Source organism: Aegilops tauschii, chromosome 7, assembly GCF_002575655.3.
Source record: "Aegilops tauschii subsp. strangulata cultivar AL8/78 chromosome 7, Aet v6.0, whole genome shotgun sequence".
Taxonomy (NCBI): Eukaryota; Viridiplantae; Streptophyta; class Magnoliopsida; order Poales; family Poaceae; genus Aegilops; species Aegilops tauschii.
In genome coordinates this window covers 607835503-607853988 of record NC_053041.3, presented here as the reverse complement: position 1 = coordinate 607853988, position 18486 = coordinate 607835503, and the positions used below count along the sequence as shown (strand labels likewise).

Below are 18486 nucleotides of genomic sequence, written 5' to 3'. Positions count from 1 at the left end.
ACAAAGGTAAGACTCCAGTAGTGCGCGGCTCCTGTTTCATGCGGCTCCACTGGGTCTTTACATGTTCTCCAGCTGATTTCACGCATGCGCTAGGTTCAAGCACACGCACAGCCACAAACGTAAAATCAAACGACGATTACTTCGTCGGAACGTTCGCTCCCTGGAATTGGCGTAAAAGTATACATGAAACTGATTCATTTTGCCAAAGCATGGTGTCTCAAGATCTTTCAAAAGGCAATATGTAACTTCACATATACACAATTCAACCCCACCACCAACAAGCCAGATAAACACACTTAAAAACATTTTTTTTTAAATTAAAGAGAATTTTTACAAGTATTTTTATCTTGCTATTAGTTATGAGTTACAGATACTGGAAAGAAATGAAACCACTGTCCAAAACTCAGTATTTTCATCAATAACAGGTATCACCTAGAAGGCTAGAATTGGCTGTCATGCAGCCAAGGCGGACGGCCATGACTATGGTGAATAAAATGACACTCCATGCAGTCATACTCTTTTGAGCAGAGCCACATGAATATAAGTTGACGGCTAATAAATTATGTTCAAACACATTGTTGACAATCTACTATTGACTAAAAGAGGATCAACCAAATTTATTAATATATGATTTTCCCTTTTAAGGCAAGCTTTTAGCTTACTTAACTTTTTTCTGGTTATATATATAGCACCAATAGAAACTCGTCTAACAGAAAAAGGTAATTTTACAGACTAAAACAGCATTTCACTCGATACACAAGTTAGACAACGTAATTCAGCAGGGAACACGTAAGTGAATAAGGTTTTCAGAGAGAGCACACCAGTTAGTGATTAAAAGGCAGAATGGCCACAAGTTTAACATGAACCGTAAGGGTACTGAATAAGTAGCAGTTTGAAAATTTGATCAGCAATCCAGCATTCAATGTCTGACAGAGCAACACGGTACCTGTGGTCTTCTGTTCTCTTTGCTACCCAAATATTACAGGAATTCCTAGCTGGGGAAGTGACAGCGTCCTAAAGCTCCCCGAGATAAATCTGCTTGTCGCTGCCGCAGGATCCGATGATGGGCTCGGTGGGATGGAAAGCGGTCTCATTAACGGAACCGTTGTGCCCAGGAAGCTTGTACAGTATCCGCCTTGATGTCATGTCCCAGATGTAGACCATACGATCAGCACTCCCAGCAGTGACCTTGCGATTGTCGGGTGACCAGCTGCACTTCAACAGTATCTTCTCAAAGTTGTGCTGGTGTCCTGTAAAGGTCTTGATGTTGCAGTTCTTCGTGCATAAGAGCGCAGATCCCAGATCATGAGCTCATTGTCCATCACTTTGGTGAGGAGGTACGACCCATCAGGACTAAGCTGCATCCCAGTTATCATGTCCTTTATGTCCTTTGTGAGATTCCGTGACTTCATTCTTTTGTCCACCACTTTACGTCATTGTCCAGGCCACCACTGAAAACCATATCTGCAGCCTCTGAGAAGCTCACAGTGGTAATCTGGAACTAGTCTGGAAGTTTTTGGATACCCCTCTGACGCAGTTCCCAGAGCTTTCTTGTACCGTTGTCTGATCCACTCACAAGTCACAACAATAAGAAGGGTGATCCTTGGTGGTAGTCGAAATCCAGAGAATATCTGGAAATAATCATCACTAGTTTCCATTTGTATTCAGATCTCAGGCAGAAGCTCCTCAACTATGTTCCATCTAATCTATGTACTGTGCGGAGTGTTGACACATGTTCTCTTCTTTTTTGAACCAGGCTGACGCAGATTGCACACAGTGTCGTGCAACCATCTCAAACAGCCTTCATGCCGGACAGAAACATCCTAGAAGGGGTTTTTAAGGTGGATTTTGAGAAAGCGTACGATAAGGTTAAGTGGCCATTTCTACAGCAGGCCTTGCGGATGAAAGGATTCAATCTGTCCTGGAGAAAGTAGGTAGATTCTTTCACGCAAAAAGGCAGTATCGGAATCAAAGTGAATGATGGCATAGGTCATTATTTTCAAACACACAAGGGTCTAAGGCAGGGAGAGCCGATGTCACCTATCTTGTTCAACATAGTAGTGGACATGTTGACAATTCTAATAGGAAGAGCGAAAGAAAATGGCCAAGTAGGTGGTCTCGTCCCGCATCTACTGGATGGAGGAGTGTCCATTCTATAGTACGCTGATGATACTATCATCTTCATGGAGCACGATCTGGCAAAAGTAAGAAATATGAAGCTTGTGTTATGCTTATTCGAGCAGTTATCGGGGTTAAAGATTAACTTCCATAAAAGTGAATTGTTCTGCTTTGGGAGAGCTAAAGACGAACAAGAAGCTTACAAACAACTGTTTGGATGTGAGTTAGGTTCGTTGCCTTTTACGTACTTGGGCATACCGATTCACCATCGCAAGCTATCTAACAAAGAATGGAAGTGCATTGAGGATTGATTTGAAAAGAAACTAAGCTGCTAGAAGGGTAAACTTATGTCATATGGAGGCCGACTAATTCTCATAAATTCGGTGCTCACGAGTATGCCAATGTTTCTCTTGTCCTTCTTCATGGTATCAGTTGGGGTTCGGAAAAGACTAGACTTCTATCGATCGCGTTTTTTTCTAGCAGACGGATGAGTTAAAACAAAAATACAGACTTGCTAAATGGGATGTTATTTGTAGGCCAAAATTTAGAGGTGAAGAATGGATGCCTTCTCAGCAAGTGGTTGTACAAACTATCTATAGAGACCGATGCCACATGGGCCCAGATTGTACGTAATAAGTACTTTCATTGTAAAACCTTATCCTAGGTGATGGTCAGACCAACCGATTCGCCGTTTTGGAAAGGACTGATCAGAGTGAAATCAGCCTTCTTCCATAGGACAAAAATTATCATTGGTAATGATACTTCCACGAGATTCTGGGAGGATACGTGGCTAAGGGAGATGCTTCTAGCTATCCAATATCCTTCTCTCTAAAATATTGTTCAACGTAGAGATGCTTACGTTGCAACAGTATTACAGTCCAATCCTCTCAATATTCAAGTCAGGAGGACTTTAGCGAAAAACCATTGGGAAGCTTGGCTCCATCTTGTGAGAAGATTGATGGATGTTCACCTTTCTCAACAGTCAGACCAGTTGCACTGGAAACTAACCAAGAATGGAGTGTTTTCGGTAAAATTCATGTATTTGGATATTATCAACTCTGGCTCTATCCCACGATCTGTGCACATTTGGAAAGTCAAAGTGCCCTTAAAAATTAAAGTGTTCATGTTGGTTTGTCCAAAAACAAGTCATTCTCACTAAGGACAAATTGGCAAAATGTAACTGGACAGGATCTCGAAGATGTAGCTTCTGTGATCATGATGAATCTATCAAACACCTCTTTCTTGATTGCCCAATGGCCAAAATTTTATGGCGGTCTGTTCATATAGCGTTTAACATTACTCCTCCAAATACCATCCACAAGTTATTTGGGACGTGGCTAGATGAAGTTGAGTCAGAAATAGCGAAACATATCCGTGTAGGAGTATGTGTTTTATTATGGGCTATATGGAACTGCAGGAATGATTTGGTTTTTAACAGAACAACACATACTCATTTCTTGCAGGTTATTTTTCGGGCCACTACATTGATCTGTATGTGGTCGCTACTCACTCCGACGGATGCCAGGGAGTGTACGGTTACTGGGTCTATCCGTTGGGAGACGGTAGCGCAGACTATCTTCAACCGGTTTGGCTGGCGGTCATGTAATAGGATAGTTTAGTTTCCTATCTACTTTTATTCCGCCGGTTGTGGCTATGCCGTTTTTATATTTTTAGCTCTTTGAGAGCCCTTTTGCTTTTTGAGACATGGACACTTTGTTGGACTATTTGCTTATTAATAAAATGGCCGCATGCATCATGCTGATGCAGAGGCTGGGGGATAACCTTCTTTTCGAAAAAATGGTGAGCATCCACATAACCAGAATATAAGCTAAGGTGCTAAGGAATGTGTTCTTGCAGGGGCACTAGATTATTGTAATGCAATGACGAAGGCTGGACGCACCAGAAACTGTTATGCATGTTGTTCAGACCTGGACGCACCAGAAACTGTCAGCACTCAGAAAACAGAGCATGGTTGCAGATCACCGAAAATGTGATCCTTCGTAGTGGTCGGGAAATCTGGAACGGCTAGCGAAATAATCGTCACCAGTTTCCATTCATATTCAGGTCTCAGGCACAAGCTCCTCAACTATGTTCTCTGTCGCTCAGTTGCTTATTCAGTGCAGTTATTCGGTCTGATGAATGTATGTGTTGAGTGTTGACATATGTTCTGTTCTGTTTCCAACCATGGTGCTTTTACAACATCTACATCACTAGACTGGGTAGGCGTGTGTTTTAGACTAGTACGGTTGCAGGAATCAGCACGAGGGGAACACAAGTAGGGGAAGTAGATTTAATATTCAGAGCATGGTAATGCAGTGGCAAAGGCATGTGAGATGAATTACACTATACTCGACTGCTTCAGACATTGGCAACCAAAACTTGGCACGAGATGATCTTACTATGCACTCTGTTCATACGGTACCTTTTTTTATGAGTTGTTCATAAGGCAATTTTGATCACTTGCATAACTGGATGTTTCGATAAAAAATCGAGCATGAGAACTATTCTAAATTGCTGACTTGGCTCGTGCTATGGAAAACAGAGATCATCTTTTAAAAATCAAATGATAGAACTGCTAAGATATACAGAAAACGAAATTGTAGTGAGTTCTTATTTCCTATCACAGATTGGCTATTCGATTTGCTGACAAGCTAATATTCAACAAAACCAAAACATTCTAGAAATTAACTTATATAGAGAATACCCGCAAAGAAGAACTTATATAGAGAATACCCGCAAGGCAACTAGGTGATGTAGATCATCTACTAGATGTACAGTTTATATGACTAAGTTGGCGATGATGATCTACATGCTAAGAATACTAGCATGTAGATCATCAACTAGATATACAGTTTATATCCCTCCATTTACTTATACAAGGCCACTATGGAATATACATTTTGCATCGTTACAAGGCCACCAACAGTAATCGAGGCAAAATTAATGATATTTTCTCGTATTAGCAACTTGTTTAATACATACATGCATGCAGTCATAATGACAGTCAGCTACTTCCTCCATGCATGTGGGGTATTAATGAACCCAATAAACAAAAAGAAAAGCTGACTTACAAAATAGACATTAAATTTTATATTGGTACCTATAATCTTAGTTTGTGGCCTTGTATATATAAATGAAGGGAGTAGTTAACTTAGTAGCTAATATGTGGGACATGGAGTATGTGAGCTCGAGCTCACATGCACCCTTTGCTACAGTAAAATGAAAAAATAAAAAAAATTCAAAAAATTCTGAATTTTTTTGGCAACAAACATTGATGTGTGTTACACATGCGTGCCAATTTTCGTGATGAAATGACATTTGTGTAGGCCTCAGCAAAAAAGACAAAATCATGCTCGAAAAAAAACTGTTTTTGGAAGCATTTTGGAACATCGATTTTGTTTTTTTCACCGAGACCTGTATGAAAGTCATTTTGTCATGAAATTTTGCACGCATGTGAAAAAGACAACAATGTTTGTTGTAAAAAAACAGATTTTTTTTGAACGTTTTAAATATTTTTTTTTGATTTTACTGTAGCAAAGGGTGCATGTGCATGTGAGCTCAAGCTCACAAGAGCACTTTCGCTAATTATGTGTGTTTCCCCTGACAATAGTAAAACAAAATTTGGCAACAAACCAGCCATATCGTAACCTGTGTAGACATGAGGAACCTAGTCACCCTTGATTCTCTAATGCCCTTTCAACATTGATTGAGCATCGAGGCACAATAGAGTAATGATTCAAAGTAGATGTATGGCAGGACCGACCAATTAATAATGGTAACATGCCCTGAAATTGCATAGGAGCTCTCGACGACTATGCTCACTATAATCCATCCCATACACTAGCATCGGGATTCCCACTCACATCTTTTCACTTCTAGTATTCCTTTGTACTGTTTGGTATATCATCTACATAGTGCACGCGTTTTATGTCCAAGTCCACACGAATGGATGTCCTCCTGTCCTTCACGCCCTCTCATCTGCCAGCTCCCAACCACCCAAATGAAGCTAATGCACACGCTCCTCTCTTCCTCGCAATGGCTCAATCCTCACTACAACGGTCATCTTCCTCCTATCGTCAGTTATAAAAAATCTGCAGCTTGCAGCTTCCTCACTACTGCATATCATACCATCAAGAGCCGTTCATATCCTCCAGCTAGCTCTCGCACCTTCTTCCTCCCTGGTAGATGGTTCTCATATCCTCCAGTTATAAAAAATTAAATTATGACGCATGCGACGGTCAAAAAGATAAATCTCCAAGAGAAAAGCTAACCTTCTTGGCACTCCGTTCGCAGGCTTTACATGCGATGTTGTACTTGTAGGCTGGTCTCGAAAACTTCGTGTGACTTACCATTTGCATGGAAAAATAAAAATAAATAAATACTGTTTTCCGCCTACCTTGGCAGGCCATTAAAAGCTGAATTTAGTGCTCAAAACCTTTACAGAATCACATTCAATGTTTACCTTTAACTTTGCACGCTTCACATTGGTAACAAGTAGCTGTCCAAAAAATTACATATGCTATAACAATTAATTCTTATCACTGTTTGTGCATACGATTGATGACTTTTGGCACGACGAAACCGGCTTCCCTAGCGGAAGAGTAATGTGAAAAAAAATTGGATGTATGTTACAAGTCAATAAATTCGATTAAAGAAACACACACATTTTGAGAGATATCAACATAAAAAGGTAATCCAATTGAAAATTTACTTGCCACATGGGATTAATTCCTCTTAAAACCCAAATTCATAAAATGCATATTTTTATTCTCATAGATAGATCGCCAATACAAGTGGCACGTGGTTATACATAATTGTTACTTAAATGGCAGTAAGTACTGCCTTGCCAGAGATTTTAAGCCTTTTGCACGCCAAGCTGTCCACCTCTTCTCCATCATCATCGATGTCATCCTTCTCGGATTTGAATTTAGAAGAAATACACGAGCAACAGTCTTCCTCGTCTTCCACGTGCCAAATTTCATCGAACAAAGTTGACACATATGGATCGGTCTCTCCATATCCTTCTTCGATCTCGAAACACACATGTTCCTAAAATTAAAAAAATTAAAAATGTGTTATATAATAATAAGAAACAAAAATGTCTATCTCAAATAATATAATTTATTCCAAAAAGGATTCCAAAAATAGACATGTGCTATCAACGGCTTATCTTCCTTCATGACATGATTCATCCTTTCTTTCACGTCAGAACCTACGGATGCCTGAGTTTTTGGCCGTTACAATTTCTTAGATCGCGCATAATAGATAAACAATGAATATTTGTAATAACAAATATTGTGTCTACCTCTCCTGAGTAGTTCTCATCGATAATATCTCCAACCTCCATCACAGCTAGCGCTTTAGACATCGGGCGGATGTGCACTCTTTGCTGCACTACAACGTGTGCATCAAGTTGAGAAAGCAAAAATGTCATGGAACATGTACAGAGAAAACTAACCGTCGAACCCAGCCGCTGTTTTCCCTTTCGACATCAATAAGATTAGGAGTCCTTGATTTCGACCCAGGGTCTCCACCTAGAACTGTTGAGACGTGCTGCTCTGTGCTTCCATTCGTCCGCTTCAGCTACGGTCGACAGTGCGCGCGCCGCTTTGATGGACATCTGTGCTATGCCGGCAGCGCACACGTCAGGGGGCCTGTAGCAAAATCATAATAAACATCTGGGCACACTAGTAGAAAAATGGCCTTTAGTCTCGGTTCATAAGGGCTTTTAGTCCCGGTTCTGGAACCGAGACTAAAGGGTCGTTACTAAAGCCTTCCCTTTTAGTCCCGGTTCTTACACGAACCGGGACTAAAGGCCCTCCACGTGGCCACTGCCTGTAGGTCCACCTTTAGTCCCGGTTGGTAACACCAACCGGTACTAAAGGAAATTTTATGATTTTTTTAAAAAAAAATTGTTGAAATTTTTTTTGATTTTTTTTTTATTTTCAAATTTCTGAAATTTTTTTAACCTATAATCACCCCTCATCATTGCTTAATTTAACCTCTAATCTCTAATCACCCCTCATCATTCCAAATCATCTAACTTCCCGGACGGTCACCCATCCTCTCACTACTCCAGCCTAACACGCTTAACTTTCAAGTTCTATTCTCCCTCGTTTCCAAGTCTGCACTTGTTGTTTTCCTAACAATAGTAAGATATCAATCCTATTAACCCTCAGGAATTTAGCTTGAGCATGAAGTCACACATTTCACTGTTTGAGTTTGAAACTATTGTTCTAAAAAACAATAATTATTTAGTAACACTAATATTTCTTGAATAAGTAGTTTGACCATAGTTTGACCACAGTTTGACCAGATTTGACCAAAATTCAAAAAAACTGAAATAATTATTTAGTAACACTAATATTTCTTGAATAATTAGTTTGACCAGATTTGACCAAAATTCAAAAAAACTGAAATAATTATTTAGTAACACTAATATTTCTTGAATAATTAGTTTGACCATTGTTTGACCACAGTTTGACCACAGTTTTACCAGATTTGACCAAAATTCAAAAAAACTAAAATAATTATTTAGTAACACTAATATTCTTGAATAATTATTTAGTAACACTAATACTTCTTGAATAAGTAGTTTGACCATAATTTGACCAGATTTAACAAAAATTCAAAAAAAACAGAAATTTGAGCATAACTTTTTTTCCTTTTAGAATTTGAGAATTCTAAAAATTTGCAAACAGGCCGTAGGCTGTCAAAATCGGATGCGGATTTTCGTGCTGAACATTTTGATATATTATACTTTTTTCTGACATCGTATGCAAAAGTTATAGCCATTTACAATTTCCCTACACTTTTTGCAAAACATGTCCAAATTTAAGTTTTTAAATTTTCCTAACTAGTACATGTAGTAACATAACTACATTTGGAAGGATTTTAATTTTTGAAGTTTTTATCATTTTCTTTTGCTTTTTACAAAACTGAAAAGGCGATCCAAGGGGGGCGGGGGGTAGAGTTTGAAAATGGGACCTTTAATACCGGTTCGTGCCACGAACCGGCACTAATGGGCATCGCACCCTTTAGTCCCGGTTCGTGGCACCAACCGGGACTATAGGTCCCATTTAAACCGGGACTAATGCCTGTACGATGCCTTAGCCGCTCGAACCGGGACTAATGCTCACATTAGTCCCGGTTCGTAATGCAACCGGAATTAATGCTTTTTTCTGACCGAACCAAAGCCATGTTTTCTACTAGTGGCAACTAATAAAGCAGTCGGAGTTATCAATCAGTTCATAACCAAAAGAACTTACCTGGAATCGATGCCGGGTGGAGGATGGACAAGCGGATCTGCTGAATTGCTCATCCCTTCCGCCGAAAAAGAACAGCAGGTACAGATTCTTGCTAATCAGCGGACGCACACTAGTATTACCAAACTCAAATCCCCTTCTTCTCTGCAAAGTATTTGTTTGTGCTGAAATCACTAGTAGCAGACGAGAGTAAGCATGATTTTCACATCTGGCAATGGAGTGCTTGCGTGCAAGGAGAAGACTCCACAGGTAGGTGATGGTCGAGTAAATTAATTACCTCCGGACAACTGTTCTGTACCTGAACATCCCAGAGTGGATATAATAAATGACCAAGAACATGTATCTACTGTTTCGTCCTACGAAGCCGGTGGCGTATTCACAACCTGGAATGATTTCCACCAAAGTGGCACGGATCCCAAGATTGCAGGCAGGCGGCGGAGATTTCGTATGTGTGCGTCGCCGAGTGCTCCTAATCCACCTCCTAACATGCCCCCTCTTTTAACCAGTAGGAGTTTCTTAGCTACAGTACCGGTGCTACAGGTGCACTGCACACTGCCAAGATACCGAAAATGTTTTACGGAACCATGGTTCAGCCGAACCTATACTCGACACCACTGATTTCTAAACACTATTCATAAGGATCCATGCATGGTTGATTAAAAAATACAATTGGCATGCATGTCTATTCATAAGGATCCATGCATAGTTGATTAAAAAATGCAGTTGGCATGCATGTCACAGATCCACATGTAGTATGATGTTAAATCGTACTGCATAGACCATAGGTTCGGGTGAACCATGGTCCTCAATCACGTCTCTCGCCAACATACAGTGTTTGATACTCCAATGCTCAATGTGGGATGCCCGTTTTTTATCGAACGGCACGGTCTCGTGCAGTTGCAAGCTTTCCCGGCGCCTCCTAAATCTAACATATTTGTGCTGGTGTGCAACTTAACAACGTAAAATCTGGCAAAGTGAGGAGTACCATTTTCATGGTAGCTGGCTCACCTAATATAAATGGCACGCATATATATTTCTTCAGCCTGCCAATGGCTAGTCGACCATATAATAAATCACGATGGATGGGAGCTATTCTGACTAGTTTATAACTACAAAACACTAAGCATACGGACTATATATATATGAGATAGACTAGTGGCTGGTGTTGAGTGTTGACACATATTTTATTCTGTTTCCAACCATGTTGCTTGTAAAGCGTCCACATCACCAGAAGTGGTAAGGCGTTAGCGGGGAGAGAAATGGTCGGCTTAGGTGCTAAGGAATGCTTATCTAATACGGTTGCAGGAACCAGCACAAGAAGAACACAAGCAGGGGCAGTAGATTTAATCTTCAGGGGTTGGCAGTGCAGTGGCACCGGCAGGTGAGGTGAGTCATATTCTTCATTTTTCCTACTCTTAGTACCATGGCACACAGATGCTCTGACAAAATAATTAAAGCACCAATATCTTTCACGAACCTATATTTAAAAACTGGCCTAACAAACTAGCAAAGAAGCTGACAATTCATTTCACTAGTTAAACTGATACTTCTGTTAAGCAGGTTTTCGAGCAAGTACACGCAATTAGTGATTGACAGGAAACAACATGAAGGTCTCAACTTTTACTAGGGAAACTGGATGGTACTGAACAATCAGCAGTCCAGACATAATATAGCTAACTTGCAGGAAACTCAAATATCTCGATTTTATCTGTAAACTGTGTTCTAAGAAAATCTTCATGGCTTATTTGTGTGACAAATCAATTGAAAGTCTTTGTATACTATAACACATCCTCTTCAAAGACTGTGTTGCAGGAAAAATCTTACATGTCACCGAGTGTATTGAACGAACCTCTGAGTAATATCATCTCTCAATGGCACTCATCCGAAGATTCACATTGCCCCCTTTTTTTAGAAAACGAGGATGACCCCCGGCCTCTGCATCTGGGCGATGCATACGGCCACTTTATTAAGTATTCTTACAAGACCTTGCAAAGTCATACAACAGTAAGACTAAAGCCGCCGTCTAAGCAACAAATGTCGCACACCTATCCAGTTGATGAAGGGGCACAGATAGCCTGAGCCTAATACCAAACAGACATCGCAGCCAAGCCTAACATCTAAGACCTGAGACCCCAACCTAGCCATTTGCCGGGTCTGAGGCACTCGCTGGTCCGGCGTGCTCTCAGAGGCCGTCGCCGCCAACTGCCACTGCTCCATCTTCAGAACTGTACTCATGCATCAACCTTGCTCGGTCTAGCTATCGTCGACGCCGCCCAACGGCACCTCCTCCCTGCGCGCAAACAGCTGAGCATGTCGTGGTCGCCACTGATACACCTCAGCGCCATGCTGCCAAGTACCACCAGCCGACACAGCTTGAAGTCCTTGGAAGATCTGTCATGCGTAGCACCTGCCGACCAGGCATGACAAAGCGCAGCACGTGTCGGTCAGGCATGACTTGACATCTCCACCGAAGCTCCGTGCAAGACGAAGCCGCTCCACCTCCTGCCTCTGACTTCCAGCGCTGCTCCACAAACGATGCTGCCAAGAGAGAAACGACACCGCAGTGCCGCCATCATCCGATCTGGAACACCAGATCCTAGGGTTTCCCCCAAAGCAGCACGAGTGGGTCGACAGTAGTTACACGACGATGCCTTCATCAAGGTAACGGCGTAGAACGCCGCCATCGCCTGCCGTCGGCTCGGTTTTCACCGGCAACCATGTCTCCCCAACTCGCAGCCGGGACTAGATGATGGATCTCGAGATCCGATCACCAAGTTTCTGGCCGGCAACCGCCGACGAAGAAGATGACCACCACCACTGGCTACACCGGCCAGAACAGATCTGACATGGGTGCCGCCAAGCAGTCCACCAGGCCCTCGACGCCGCCGCCGATCTAAAGCCAGATGACATACCGCCGAAGACCGCATCGCGCCGCCGCCCGATCCAGGCCAGCCGCCCGTGGCCGGAGGCAGGGCCGACCGCCGCCGCCGTCGCTTCTAGATCGGCCGCACCTCCACGCATGTTGGGGCCCCGCCACCCCTGAGACACGGGAGGGAGGAAGAGCCCCCGCCACCGCCGTCGGCCTCCGGGCGCAAGCCGGTGGCGTCCTCCGGCGGCGGCGGGAGGAGGGGAGGAAGATGGGCTAGGCCCGGCGGCGGCTAGGGTTGGGGAGCCCCCGAGTCGCCCGAGCGGGGGGCGAGCGGGGGTCCATTCACATTGCCCCTGCCTCTTACACATCATCTTTGCATAACTTTGACAACAAATTTCTTCAGTAAGATACATACATTCAGGGGGAGCGAGATTTATCTTCGGATTACCTCTCGTCATTTAATTCCTTTCGCATTTCATTCGGTTACCCTTCATCTATCTATTGATGTGCTCCGTTTTGTCAACAATCGTCCAAAAAAAGGAGGAGACTGTTGGTGCAATGGTTTGCCTCGTGTTTTGGAGATTGTTGTCAAAAACAGGCATGGACTGATTTGTTTGCTAGTGCACACAGAGAGAAATAGTCGATGCAAGCCCGAGAAGAATGTTGTATTCGGCATGAAGTTCGGAGAACGTCACTGAAGATTATCTGTGTTGCAAAGAAGGATGATCTACATTTTGAGAAGATTGTATCAAATGAATGGACCCCTTAAAATTATTGCTAACGTGAAGTAATATATGTTCGGTTCGCCCAAATAAAAATGACTACAATCGAGAAGATTGAAGGGGAAATGAAGATGTAGCATTCCGTTCGTTGTTCTTCTTTCTCTCATTTGAGGCACATGACCTCCTTACTATTTCTGTAAGCTTAGGTCCGCTGTGATGCTTAGCCGAAACCTATGTAAGACCGAGAGAAATCTCTTTGTGTTCCGAATGATTACCTATCAGCAGAAGACGTTCTTCATTGCTGCGTGAGATATCTTTCGGACCGAGGAGTTAGCATTTCTTGCTCCGCAAGGAATGTTACCGTTATGCTCAAAATCCGAACATTGGAAACATATTGTTTGTCCATTGGCTGATTCGTTTGTCCAGTTTGGTCATTTCCCATCATGGAAGGCTGTGGCTATAAATAGCCACCCCGCCCAACGTTGTCTGTTGGTTGCAACGTTTGAAATTTGTGAGAAGATTGATTGAGCATTCCCTGTCGAGATATTGAGTTAAGATCCACCGAGAGAAAACCAAGAGCCAAAACTTAGACAATGGTTGAGCATCACAGTAGATCTGAGTTAGAGTTCTTAAACCTATTACTCTTGAGAGATGCACCCTCTCTAGAGGGATAGGTGTCGGCTTGAGTGACGAAGAGTAATTGTCTTCACCAAGCAAAGTCTCCACCAACCAAGAGTAGTTGTGGTTTGCGAAGAAGTCTGTTGAAGGTTTGGAAATCACCGACAATTATCTACCACGAGAGAAATCAACTGGAGTCGGATCAGCTCCGAGTTGAAGGAGAATAGGATGGAGAGAGGTTCAATCACAAGTCCCTCAAACCAGACATAGTCCTTTGGCAGAAGGGCGAACTGGTCTTCCAAATCCATTTGTCACCATCGAGCACCACCGGTTCATTCTACTCTACTGCATTTCCTTTGATAGTTTACTTTCGATGCTTCATATCGATAGACATCTATGATCTACTATATCTGCCATCGATTACTCGTCTGTATCATCATCCATGTTGTTTAGTATCTTTCAGTTGGTTGTTCTTGAGGTTGTTTGTTTGTATGTGCGTCTCCTTGTTTTGCTTTATCTATAAAGCAGGGCAAAAGCCTTTTTCGGTATGTGCGTCTCCTTGTTCTGTGGTGTTACTTTGTCATTCAATTGATTTATATTCTTAGTAACATCTCGCAATAGTTTTCTCTCGCCGGGTAGTGTGTTTTAATTCATCATGCTCACATCTCTGTCTGTTCTTCAGCAGTCTTGCGTATCTCATTTACTCCCAAGCTTTCTAGTTCATCCCTGTTTGCTTTCTCATGTTGTCTTATCTATTAGCATACAACATTACCATCGTGATTGTCAAAAAAATGAGCTACTATGCGTGATCGATTATAGCATCTTTCCTCGAAAGATTTTGTTAGCTCTGATCTATTAGTCTGCACTCGATTTACTGAAATATTTCCGCTGTTGTGATTGGGTTCGTTTCAAACTTCCATGAGAAATGGAACACCAATAACTTTCACAAACAATTTCTTCAAAAGAAAGAAAGAGGGGTCTAACAAATATAAAAAGAAGCTGACAACTCGTGCCGCCGGTTGACTCAATATTTTGCTGAACTGATTCAACAGCGAAGCTGCAAATTAAGAAGTTTTTCGAAAGATTCAACACAATTAGTGTTTAAAACGGAAGCCGTGGAATGGTCACAAATTTAACGAAGGAAACCGAAAGGTGGGCAACAAGGACCAGTTCGAAGATGCGACCTTGGCCATAATATATCCCACAAAGAGTGCTCATAATAAAAGGATGGATAATGTGGTGTGTCCTAGGGTCATGCTATACTATGCACTCACTTCACAAGGTAACTTAGATCGGTTGTAGAACTGGATGTTTGCCAAAAGTTGGGCAAGAGAACTAGTTGAAACTCCTCGCTAGGCTCATGCTATGAAAAAACAGATATCGTCTTTTAAGAATTGAATGTCATAAGCCGCATAACTGCTTAGGTGACTAGAGATCGTAATTGTAGCATGTGCCTGGTTGCAGGTGAAAAGTGACCAGTCAATGCATTGGAGATCAAAACTTGACTAACAACTTGTGTAGCAGAAATAATTTAATGTTTGCAGGTGAAAAGTAACCAGTCAATGCATTGGAGATCAAAACTTGACTAGCAACTTGTGTAGCAAAAATAATTTAATGGTCACCAGGAAGAGATTCCGCACCTGAATTTGGCGTAGTTTTAGAACAGCGACACACAAACAGAAAGCTAGGGAGGTGTCAAGACGACCAGCATAGGGGAGAGCATGGCAACCTAAGCTAAACCCCAATGGCAGAAACGCCAATGCTCAGGAGAAGTCGAACGCACTAGTCACACGCATCCTCCAGACATATCTGATTAGGGAGTTGTCTTGGAACACAAACCATGTGCTTCCCCTCACATCAGTAAGCCAAGATTCTTCATCAATCTAGTCAGGCCCGTACCATCTCTTAGACAAGGGCAAATTGGAACACATGATTCTACAACCTGTTCTTGACACAGTGTGCACCACACTATTCTCGCTGAACATTGCAGCACAGCCACAAGCTTATAGATTCCTAATGCTTCCCATATCTAATATATTTTGTGATGATGTGCCACTTTAAATAGAATACAATTAGGCAATTTGTCTTGACTACTGAGGAATGCTATATCCATACCGGCTAACTCGGTTGAGATATAAATAGCCCATATATATAAGTATCTTTGGTCTGCCTCCTGGCCACTACAATAAACATGGTGGATGAGAGATATTCTGGGCAGCTAGTTGATAACTATAAACCATTGTGGATGAGAGCTATATATATGCATGCACACCAGATGACAGCTACGAAGAAATAAAGACGATAATGACTAGCTACAAAGAAATAAAGACGATCGAAAAGATGCCATAGCACTCGGGTGCCTAGGCACCCCCTTATCTGGTGCGCCCAGTTTTTTAAGGATTCGTGCTGAGTCCTAGGTTTTGCAGTGAGTGGGCTGTAATCGCAGCAAATTAACAGAGGTAGCACGTGAACTGGCCGCAGCCCGTGCATATCTCTCTCCCCTCTTGCTACGTTTCTCTCTCATAGTCACATCATCATGCATGCACAAGTTGTTCTCTCTCCTATAAAAAACATCTCTTTGTCTCAGGCATAAGCTCTCTCTCACTTATCACTTCTTCAAAAAAAGTGAATTGCTCTCTCACAAGGTTCTCTCCCTCTCTCTCTATTTTTCTGTGTAACTTCTCCAGGAAAAAAGTGAAGTTCTCTCTCACAGGCTCTCCTCTCTCCATTTTTTCTGTCACATCTCCAAAAAGTAAAGCTCACTCAGCGTCTTCTCACTCAACAATGTACTGCATTAAAAAAGAGTTCTGCCCTAGTGTTTCTCTCAACTGTTAGAGAAGTGAAATGTGTGCCCGACATGTCAACTCGACAGCTCCCTACTTGCATCACTAGGTGGAATCAGCCTACGAGGCAGTGACAGACTAGGCCCAGAATTATTTCAAATAGACGCACCTGCTAATCAAAATTGTAATACAGTACATGGTACAGATCTCTATGCTGTGAATTCTGAGCGTACGGTTTTGATAAGGGGGTGTCTAGACACCCAGGTACTGAAAATCCACTCTCGCAAATAGTAAGCATTGAGATAATGACTCATCGACAAGGTGGTTGACTAGCTATAATTTCTTTTCCTTTCAAATAGTAAGCATTGAGTGATTTAGCTGGAGGTATACATACATTCTTCTAACTAAGTGAGCTTGCTATACTTGGCTGCATATCAACATAGAAGATTTCTCTGGAGTTGCATCCACTCCGGCTGAGTGATCAGCTTGCTATACTTAGCTGGATCCAAAACGTCATATATTTAGGAACGGAGGGAAGACAAAGGTAAGACTCCAGTAGTGCGCGGCTCCTGTTTCATGCGGCTCCACTGGGTCTTTACATGTTCTCCAGCTGATTTCACGCATGCGCTAGGTTCAAGCACACGCACAGCCACAAACGTAAAATCAAACGACGATTACTTCGTCGGAACGTTCGCTCCCTGGAATTGGCGTAAAAGTATACATGAAACTGATTCATTTTGCCAAAGCATGGTGTCTCAAGATCTTTCAAAAGGCAATATGTAACTTCACATATACACAATTCAACCCCACCACCAACAAGCCAGATAAACACACTTAAAAACATTTTTTTTTAAATTAAAGAGAATTTTTACAAGTATTTTTATCTTGCTATTAGTTATGAGTTACAGATACTGGAAAGAAATGAAACCACTGTCCAAAACTCAGTATTTTCATCAATAACAGGTATCACCTAGAAGGCTAGAATTGGCTGTCATGCAGCCAAGGCGGACGGCCATGACTATGGTGAATAAAATGACACTCCATGCAGTCATACTCTTTTGAGCAGAGCCACATGAATATAAGTTGACGGCTAATAAATTATGTTCAAACACATTGTTGACAATCTACTATTGACTAAAAGAGGATCAACCAAATTTATTAATATATGATTTTCCCTTTTAAGGCAAGCTTTTAGCTTACTTAACTTTTTTCTGGTTATATATATAGCACCAATAGAAACTCGTCTAACAGAAAAAGGTAATTTTACAGACTAAAACAGCATTTCACTCGATACACAAGTTAGACAACGTAATTCAGCAGGGAACACGTAAGTGAATAAGGTTTTCAGAGAGAGCACACCAGTTAGTGATTAAAAGGCAGAATGGCCACAAGTTTAACATGAACCGTAAGGGTACTGAATAAGTAGCAGTTTGAAAATTTGATCAGCAATCCAGCATTCAATGTCTGACAGAGCAACACGGTACCTGTGGTCTTCTGTTCTCTTTGCTACCCAAATATTACAGGAATTCCTAGCTGGGGAAGTGACAGCGTCCTAAAGCTCCCCGAGATAAATCTGCTTGTCGCTGCCGCAGGATCCGATGATGGGCTCGGTGGGATGGAAAGCGGTCTCATTAACGGAACCGTTGTGCCCAGGAAGCTTGTACAGTATCCGCCTTGATGTCATGTCCCAGATGTAGACCATACGATCAGCACTCCCAGCAGTGACCTTGCGATTGTCGGGTGACCAGCTGCACTTCAACAGTATCTTCTCAAAGTTGTGCTGGTGTCCTGTAAAGGTCTTGATGTTGCAGTTCTTCGTGCATAAGAGCGCAGATCCCAGATCATGAGCTCATTGTCCATCACTTTGGTGAGGAGGTACGACCCATCAGGACTAAGCTGCATCCCAGTTATCATGTCCTTTATGTCCTTTGTGAGATTCCGTGACTTCATTCTTTTGTCCACCACTTTACGTCATTGTCCAGGCCACCACTGAAAACCATATCTGCAGCCTCTGAGAAGCTCACAGTGGTAATCTGGAACTAGTCTGGAAGTTTTTGGATACCCCTCTGACGCAGTTCCCAGAGCTTTCTTGTACCGTTGTCTGATCCACT

General features: G+C 42.2%; 2 pseudogenes; both read right to left on the bottom strand.

Annotated features, from left to right (window-relative positions):
- Positions 1-1014: 1014 nt before the first annotated feature.
- LOC141027856 (uncharacterized) lies at positions 1015-1573 on the bottom strand (annotated as a pseudogene).
- Positions 1574-17927: 16354 nt separating this feature from the next.
- On the bottom strand, positions 17928-18486 carry LOC141027855 (uncharacterized; annotated as a pseudogene).